We start from the raw sequence: 10,282 nt of genomic DNA, 5'->3' as shown, positions 1-10,282 counted from the left end.
AAGTGGCAGAAGGTGTAGGGGGGACATGAGGAAGAACTTTTTTTACGCAGAGGTTAGTGGGTGTCTGGAATTCGCTGTTCAAGTTGGTGGTAGAGGCAGAAACTCTAAACTCTTTTAAAAAGTACCTGGATCTGCACCTAAAGTGCTGTAAGCTGCAGGGCTATGGGCCGGGTGCAGGAAGGTGGGATTAGAAAGGGCACCTGGGTGTCCTCAGGCTGGCATGGACAAGATGGGCCGAATGGCCGCCTTCTGTGCTGTAACTTTTCTATGGTTCTAATCCGAGGTACAGGGTTAGATGAGTCGATTTTGCTTGAAGTCTTCCAAGTTCTTTGCAGACCTGTGCTGCCGACACAGTGATGTTTCAGCACTTCCAACCTAGTTTACTCATTGAAAACCTGCTTTTAACATCTCTGCTAGTGATTTCTCAAAAAACAGGATATGGAGATGTGAGGGATAGCCAGCTAATTATTATGGCAGAATTATTGGAGTTTTGCCAAAAACATAGGAAAGAGAGAGGTTTCTCGGTCTTTCCTCTTGGCAGGTTGGGATCCTTCTACTGGCTACTGCTATCAAAAAACCCTGGTCAGCAGCCAATCAAACGCTGTCGCTAGGCAGTTCTCTCTTAGACATTCTTTCTGGCATCATTGTCCAACCTGACACCTTGTTCCTGGAAGTGCCAACATCGTAGATCTTCTCTTCCTGCTTCAGAGAACATTTTTTAAAAATTGCAGCCACTGTAGCTTTTCAAAACCACAGTCCAATCTTAAAGTCACAGTCCAATCTTAAAGTCACAGTCCATTCTTAAAATCACAGTCCAAGAAATAAAAATTTAGGTTCTTTACAGTAGCAAGGTAGAAACTGCAAGGGCACTGGCCATAATTTCCATAGACTCAGGGGTTGTGCCAGAGGACTGGAGAATTGCAAACATTACACCCTTGTTCAAAAAAAGGGGGTAAGGATAAGCCCAGCGGTTATAGACCAGTCAGTTTAGCTTGGGTGGTAGGGAAACTTCTAGAAACGATAATTCGGGACAAAATTAATAGTCACACGGACAAGCGCTGGTTAATTAAAGAGAACCAGCATGGATTCCTTAAGGGAAAATCATGTTTAACTAACTTGCTTGAGTTTTTCAAAGGGGTAATAGAGAGGGTTGATGAGGGTAATGATGTGATATACATGGACTTCCAAAAGGCATTTGATACAGTGCCACAGAACAGACTTGAGAAAAGTTATAGCTCATGGAATAAAAGGGACAGGAGCAACATGGATACAAAATTGGCAGAGCAATAGGAAACAGTGGGTAATGGTTAATGGATGGGGTTTGTGGTGGAGTTCCCCAGGGGTTGGTATTGGGCCCTTGCTCATCCCGATATCTGTTAATGATCTAGACCTTCGTGTACAGGGAACAATTTCAAAATTTGTGGACAGTGCAAAACTTGGAAGCATTGTAAACTGCGAGGAGGACAGTGTAGAACTTCAAAAGGACATAGACAAGTTGGTGGAGTGGGCAGATGGCAGATGAAGTTCATTGCAGAGAAATGTGAGGTGATACAATTTGGTAGGAAGAACATGGAGAGACAATATAAAATAAAAGGTACAATTCTAAAATGGGTACCGGAGCAGTGAGATATCTGCACAAGTCAATAAAGGTGGCAGAACAGGCCGGGAAGGTAGTTAATAAAGCACACAATATTCTGGGCTTTATTAATAGGGGCATAGAGTACAAGAGCAAGGAGGTCATGCTGAGCTTGTATAATACACTGGTTAGACCTCAGCTGGAGTATTGTGTACAGTTCTGGGAGCCACACTATGGGAAGGATGTGAACACATTGGAGAGAGTGCAGAAGAAGTTTACAAGAATGGTTCTAGGGATGAGACATTTCAGTTATGAAGATAGATTGGAGAAGTTAGAATTGTTTTCCTTGGACAGGAGAAGGCTGAGAGGAGATTTGATAAAGATGTTCAAAATCAGGTGTCTGGACAGAGTAGAGAGGGAGAAGCTGTTCCCATTGGTGGAAGTATCGAAAACCAGAGGGGACAGATTTAAGGTAATTGGTGAAAGAAGCAAAAGAGATATGAGAAAAAAAAATCCACAGCAAGTGGTTGGGACCTGGAATGCACTGCCTGAGAGTGTGGTGGAGACAGGGTCAATCGAGTGGTTAGGATCTGGAATGCACTGCCTGAGAGTGTGGTGGAGACAGGGTCAATCGAGTGGTTAGGGTCTGGAATGCACTGTCTGAGAGTGTGGTGGAGACAGGGTCAATCGAGTGGTTGGGATCTGGAATGCACTGCCTGAGAGTGTGGTGGAGGCAGGGTCAATCGAGTGGTTAGGATCTGGAATGCACTATCTGAGAGTGTGGTGGAGACAGGGTCAATCGAGTGGTGGATCAGGAATGCACTGTCTGAGAGTGTGGTGGAGGCAGGGTCAATCGAGTGGTTAGGGTCTGGAATGCACTGTCTGAGAGTGTGGTGGAGGCAGGGTCAATCGAGTGGTTAGGATCTGGAATGCACTGTCTGAGAGTGTGGTGGAGACAGGGTCAATCGAGTGGTTAGGGTCTGGAATGCACTGCCTGAGAGCGTGGTGGAGACAGGGTCAATCGAGTGGTTAGGGTCTGGAATGCACTGCCTGAGAGTGTGGTGGAGACAGGGTCAATCGAGTGGTTAGGGTCTGGAATGCACTGTTTGAGAGTGTGATGGAGACAGGGTCAATCGAGTGGTTAGGATCAGGAATGCACTGCCTGAGAGTGTGGTGGAGACAGGGTCAATCGAGTGGTTAGGATCTGGAATGCAATGCACTGTCTGAGAGTGTGGTGGAGACAGGGTCAATCGAGTGGTTAGGATCTGGAACGCACTGTCTGAGAGTGTGGTGGAGACGGGGTCAATCGAGTGGTTAGGATCTGGAATGCACTGTCTGAGAGTGTGGTGGAGACAGGGTCAATCGAGTGGTTAGGGTCTGGAACGCACTGTCTGAGAGTGTGGTGGAGACAGGGTCAATCGAGTGGTTAGGATCTGGAACGCACTGCCTGAGAGTGTGGTTGGGACAGGGTCAATCGAGTGGTTGGGATCTGGAATGCACTGTTTGAGAGTGTGATGGAGACAGGGTCAATCGAGTGGTTAGGATCTGGAATGCATTGTCTGAGAGTGTGGTGGAGACAGGGTCAATCGAGTGGTTAGGGTCTGGAATACGCTGTCTGAGAGTGTGGTGGAGACAGGGTCAATCGAGTGGTTAGGATCTGGAATGCACTGCCTGAGAGTGAGGCGGAGACAGGGTCAATTGAGTGGTTAGGGTCTGGAATGCACTGTCTGAGAGTGAGGCGGAGACAGGGTCAATCGAGTGGTTAGGATCTGGAATGCACTGTCTGAGAGTGAGGCGGAGACAGGGTCAATCGAGTGGTTAGGATCTGGAATGCACTGTCTGAGAGTGAGGCGGAGACAGGGTCAATCGAGTGGTTAGGGTCTGGAATGCACTGTCTGAGAGTGTGGTGGAGACAGGGTCAATTGAGGCATTAAAGAGAGAATTGTATTGTTTCTTTTCAAGTAATCATGTGCAGGGTTACAGGGAGTAGGCAGGAGAATGGCACTAAGTGAAATGCTCATTCGGGGAGCCAATGCAGACATGATGGGCCGAATGGCCTCCTTCTACCCTGTAACAATCCTGTGATTCTGTGAAGACTACCCACTCATTCCAGGTATAAATCTAGTAAGCCTCCTCTGAACCACCTCCAACACATTCAAATCCTGCCTTAAATAAGGAGACCAAAACTGCACACAGCACTCGAGATGCGGTCTCACCAATGCCCTGTATAACTGAAGCATAACATCCTCACTTTTATCTTCAATCCCCATTGTAATAAAGGCTAGCAGTGCATTAGTCTTCTGAATTACTTGCTGGACCTGCATACTAACATTTTGTGACTCATGCACTAAAAGACCTACGCAATTTGTCTGTGTCACTTTGTAATTACTCCTTTGTGCCTTCCAACTGCTCGTCAGCTACAAAGAAGAATATAAAATTCTATTCCTTCATCCAACTCATTAGTAAACAATGGGGAAAAGGTGAGGAACGTCTGCTTGTTTTATCCCACCAATCGGAAGAATTCCCACCTCACAATCAATTGGTTAACCACCTCACAAGGTTGCTTCCAAGTTTGTACACTTTCACTTTCACAGGTCTTGACTTTGTAATTGCGGCTGACACTTCAGTGTCCTACTGAGAGAGCCCTGCACTGTCAGAGGTGCTGTCTTTCTGCTGAGGTGCTAAACCAAGGTCCCACCTGCCTTTTCAGGTGGATGTAAAAGATCCCATGGCTGCTATGAGGAGAAGAAGAACAGGGGAGTTCTCCCCAGTGTCCTGGCCAATATTTTTGCACCAACCAACATCACTAAAACAGATCTTGTTTTACACTCATTGGTTGCTGTATTTTCTACATTGCAACACTGACCGCACTCAAGATTACTTCATCAGCTGTGAAGTGTCCTGAGGTGTACTGAAGTTGTTCAAGGTACTATAAAAATGCAAACTATTGCACTTGAATCAAACCCATTCTGTACCAGTCCTAATGATGGCACAAATTTGTAAGCCTCTGGTGTCATTCATTCCCCAGCTTGACCAATACTATTGGGCCATAGCTTCCGAGCTTCTCATCGTCATATTGGGCGGTAACCCAAAGATCCACTGGGAAATCCCCTTCAGAAGGTCCCAGGTAAGTTTGCAAGGCAATTTCCCGAAGTGCACACCTCCCCTGGGCAATTGCAATGCACAGGGAACCATCTGAAAATATGATTTAAATCGCAAACTTCCGATGGTTCTGACTAGGTTGCACCAATAGTTACCCAGAGAAAGTTAGGATTTAAACCACTTCTAACCGAAGCATAACCTCCCTACTCTAGCATTCAATTCCTCTCCTAATAAACAATAACATTCTATTAGCTTTCCTAATTCCTTTCATACTAACATTTTGTGATTCATGCACTAGGACACCCAGTTCCCTCTGAATCTCAGAGCTCTGCAGTCTCTCACCATTTAGATAAAAAGCTTCTTTTTTATTCTTCCTGCCAAAATGGACAATTTCACATTTTCCCACAATATACTCCATTCGCCAGATCTTTACCCACTCACTTAACCTATTTATATCCCTTTGTAAGCTCCTTATGTCCTCTTCACAACTTACTTTCCTATCTATCTTAGTGTCATCAGCAAATTTAGCAACCATACCATCTGTCCCTTCATTCAAGTCATTTATATAAATTGTAAAAAGTTGAGGCCCCAGTACTGATCCCTGTAGCACACCACTCATTACATCCTCGCCAACCAGAAAATGACCCATTTGTGCTAACTCTGTTTCCTGTTAGCTATCCAATCTCCTATCTATGCTAATATGTTACCCCCTACACCATGAACTTTTATTTTCTACAATACCTCTGATGTGGCACCTTATCAAATGCCTGATTACCTGGAATTTATCTAAGTGCCCTTTTATAACGTCTTGCATAATAGCTTTGAACATTTTCCCTATGACAGATGTTAAGCTAACTGGCCGATTAGTTTCCTGCTTTCTCTGTCCCTCATTTTTTGAATATAGGAGTTATATTTTCTATTTTCCAATCCAATGGAACCTTCCCTGAATCTAGGGAATTTTGAAAAACTAAAACCAATGCATCAACCATATATTCAGTTTGTAGAATGCTTTTGTGAAAATTTCCTTGAGCAATATGTTGTGGAGCCAACTAGAGATAAAGCTATCTTAGATCTAGTATTGTGTAATGAGTCAGGGTTAATTAGTAATATCATTGTAAAAGATCCACTAAGAAATAGTGGTCATAATGCCATTGACTTCTACATTAAGTTTGAAAATGATGTGCTCCAATCACAAACGAGAGTCTTAAACAAAACCTTTTACATAGGTATGAGGGGAGAACTGGCTTAGGTTGATTGGGCAAATAGACTAATGGGTGTGGCGTAAATAAACAGTGGGAAATATTTAAAGAAACAATTCAAGATCTTTAACAAGAATATTTTCCATTGAAAAAGAAGGACACGGTGAGAAAGATCTATCCATGTTTCCTAAGGAGGTTAAGGATAGTATTGGATGAAAAGAAGAAGCTTATAATGTTGCAAAGAATAGTGGTGGGTTTGAAGATTTGGGAGTCTTTTAGAAACTCACAAAGAACCAACAAGTTGATAAAAGGAAAAAAATATAGAATGTGAGTAAACTAGCCAGGAATATAAAAAACAGATTGTAAGAGCTTTTACGGGTATATACAAACGTACGAAATGGGAGCAGAAGTAGGTAATTCGGCCCCTTGAGCCTGATTCACCATTTCTCCTCATCTCTGTCCCAAAAGGGTGACCCCTAATTTTAAAACAGTGCCCCCTAGTTCTGGACTCACCCACAAGAGGCAACATCCTTTCCACATCCACCTTGTTGAAACCGTTCAGGATCTTGTATAATTCAATCAAGTCACCCCTCACTCTTCTAAACTCCAGTGGAAACAAGTCTAGTCTGTCCAACCTATCCTCATAAGACAACCCACTCATTCCAGGTATCAGTGTAGTAAACCTCCTCTGAACTGCCTCCAATGCATTTTACATCCTTCCTTAAATAAGGAGACCAAAACTGCACACATAATTCGAGATGTGGTCTCACCAATGCCCTGTATAACTGGAGCATAACATCCTTACTTTAATGTTCAAACCCTCTTGTAATGAAGGATGACATTCCATTAGCCTTCTTAATTACTTACTGTACCTGCATACTAACTTTTTGTGACTCATGCACGAGAACACCTAGATCTCTCTGCACCTCGGAATTCTACAGGCGTTCTCCATTAAAGTAATACTCTTCCTGCCAAAGTGAACAACTTCACATTTTCCCAACATTATCCTCCATCTCCCAGATTTTTGCCCACTCACTCAACTTCTATATATCCGTCTGCAATGTCCTTATGTCCTCTTCACAACATACTTTCCTGCCTAAATTTGTATCATCTGCAAATTTAGCTACCATGCCTTCACTCACCTCATCTAAGTCATTGATGTAAATTGTAAAAAGTTGAGGCCCCAGCACAGACCCCATTCGTCACATCCTGCCAATCAGAAAAAGACTCATTTCAGCATACTCTCAGCTTTCTGCCAGCCAGCCAATCTCCTATCCATGTTAATATGTTACCCCCTACACTGTGAGCTTTTATTTTCCACAATAACCTCTGATGTGGCACCTTATCAAATGCCTTCTGGAAATCCAAGTACAGCACGTCTACAGGCTCCTCTTTATCCACGGCACATGTTACTCCTTCAATGAACTCCAATAAATTGGTTAAACGTGATTTCCCTTTCACAAAACCATGCTGACTCTTCCCGATTACCTTGAGTTTTTCGAAGTGTCCAGCTATAACCCCCTTAAAGATCAATCTTAACACCTTCCCCATGACAACGTCAGGCTAACTGGCCTATAGTTTCCTGTTTGCTGCCTCCCTCCCTTCTTGAATAGAGGGGTTATATTTGCTACTTTCCAGTCTGATGGAACCTTTCCAGAATCTAGGGAATTTTGGAAAATTAACACCAACACATCTACTGCCTCATTAGCCACCTCTTTTAAGGCCCTAGGATGAAGTCGATCAGGACCCAGAGACTTGTCACCCGCAGCTCCAGCAGTTTGCTCTGTGCCGCTTCCCTAGTGATTATAATTTCACCAAGTTCCCCTAACTCCTCCTTACAACAACTACCAGAATGTTTCTTGTATCCTCAATAGTGAAGACAGAAGCAAAATATTTATTCATTTCATCTGCCATTTCCTTATTATCTACTATTAATTCCCCATTGTCACTCTCTAGAGGGCCAACATTCATGTAAAATTCAGTCATGTTGTGGTTGCTACTACCTAGGGGTGACTTTACTCTGAGGTCATTAATTAATCCTGTCACATTACACAGTACCGCGTCTAATAACCTGCTCTCTGGTTGGTTTCTGAACACGCTGCTCTAAGAAACTATCTCGAAAGTATTCTATGAACTCCTCATCCAGGCTACTACTGCCAATCTGATTTTTCCAGTTTATATGTAAATTAAAATCACCCATGGTTATTGCCGTCCCTTTATCACAAGCATCCAATATATCTTTGTCCTACATTGTGGTTACTGTTTAGAGGGCACGTAGACCACTCCCACTAGTGACTTTTCCACCCTACTATTCCTCATCTCCACCCAAACCAATTCTACATCCTGATCTCCTGAACCTTTAACTATTGCACCAATACCATCCTTGATTAACAGTGCTACCCCTCCACCTTTACCTAGCTTCCTATTCTTCTTGAATTTCACATACTCCTCAATATTCAAGACCCGATCCTTGTCATCCTGCAGCCACTTCTCTGTAATGGCTGTCAGATCATATTTCTTTACTTCAATGTGTGCTAAAAATTCATTTATTTTGTTATGAATGCGACAGGCATAGAGATAGAAAGACTTTAGTTTTTTTTTATCTTTGTAACATCTAGTCTTGACTGTTCGTGTATTCTTAGGTTTTTTTCTCTCTGTCCCTTCCTGCCATTCTCTGACCCTCATTCCCCATATTACTATTTTGCTCTCCAGCCTTGACTCTACTCCTTCATTTTCTACCTCTCCCCAAGCTTGATCCCTCATCCTCGTTGTTTAGTTTCTAGCCCTCTCTACTTCCCTAGTTATGCAGCTCGCTAGTACACCAGTCCCAGCACAGTTCAGGTATGGACCATCTCCACTTTCTCCAGTACTGATGCTGGTGCTCCACAAACTGGAACCCGCTTCTCCCATGCCAGTCTTTGAGCCACACGTTCATTTCCCTAAACTTATTTGCCCTGCAGCCCCCACTCTCATCCAAACAAGCTGAGAGAACCTCAAACCTGTTGGATAATTGCAGAGGCTGAAACTCCTGCACTCCTGCCCTTATCTGCCTCAGCTGCAGTCACACCCTCCTGTCCCTGACCACCTTCCAAATCAGAAGACCTATCCTAAGGGGTGTGACCGCGTCCTAGTACAAAGCGTCCAGGTAACTTTCCCCCTCTCTGATGTGTCGCAGTGTCTGCAGCTCGGCCTCCAGCTCAATGATTCTGAGTTGAAGCTCCTCAAGCTGCAAACGCTTACTGCAGATGTGTTTGCCCTGGATCATACTGGCACCCAGGAGCTCCCACATTCTGCAGCCATGACACATCATCTGTCCTGTCATCCTTATGTATTTTAATTAACTACTTTATTATTTCATTCAATTATTTATTTATTTTTGTATCCTATTAATCTTACCACGAATTCCTGTACTATTTTAAACGTTAGGAATAGAATAGATCTTAAACACTCACCAGATACTCACCAAACAGCTAGCATTCTCCCCGATAGCCGAGACATAACTATTTCCTACCAGGGTGAAAAAGTTAGAAAAAGCAAAGGAGCACCTCCTTCCTGTCCTCATCGAACTCCCTCAACTCACCAAACTCCCAGCACTCCATTGAGCTCACTCTCCAGTGAAATGTCTGAATTCATATGCTCAGAAAATAAAGGCACTGAGCCCAGATACAGAGAAGCCAGTTCAAGCTAGTTTCCTTAATTAACTATCTCCAGCTGCTCCCCAGTGGTAGCTTCTACCTTTCTGCTTGGGCCCCTGAATGAGATTTAGAATTTAGACAGTACTTTCAATTAAATGCTAAATAGAAGCAATATTAGATATTTAGAAAGAGGTTTCAGGTTCCTGCAACTCACCAAACTCCCAGTACTCTGTTGAGGTTGCACGCCAGTGTATAAAAAAGGAAGGGAGTAGCTAAAGTAAATGTTGGTCTTTTAGAAGAAAAGACAGGAGAAATTATCACAGGGAATGAGGAAATGGCAGAGACATTGGACAAATATTTTTATCAGTCATCACAGTAGAAGACAGAAGTTAACCTGAAATAGATGGTAACCTAGGGGCTAATAAGAGTGAGGAAGGTAAGATAATTAATATCAGCAGATAAGAATTACTGGAGAAATTCAAGAGACTAAAATCTGTCAAAGCCTCAGGGCTTGATGGCCTACATCCTGGGATTCTAAAAGAGAAAGCTGCAGAGATAGTGTACGCGCTGGCTGTGATTTTCCAAAATTCTGGAAGGAACCCAGCAGATTGGAAGTTAGCAAATGTAACATTATTATTCATGAAAGGAGGGACAGAGGAAACAGGGAACTACAGGCCAGTTAACCTGACATCAGTCATGGGGAAAGTGCTGGAATCTATTATTTAAGAAACCTTAACAATGCATCTTATGATTAGAACAAGCCAACATGG

The sequence above is a fragment of the Cetorhinus maximus genome, chromosome 34 (assembly GCF_964194155.1).
Source record: "Cetorhinus maximus chromosome 34, sCetMax3.hap1.1, whole genome shotgun sequence".
Taxonomy (NCBI): domain Eukaryota; kingdom Metazoa; phylum Chordata; class Chondrichthyes; order Lamniformes; family Cetorhinidae; genus Cetorhinus; species Cetorhinus maximus.
Note: the sequence above shows the minus strand (reverse complement) of the source record.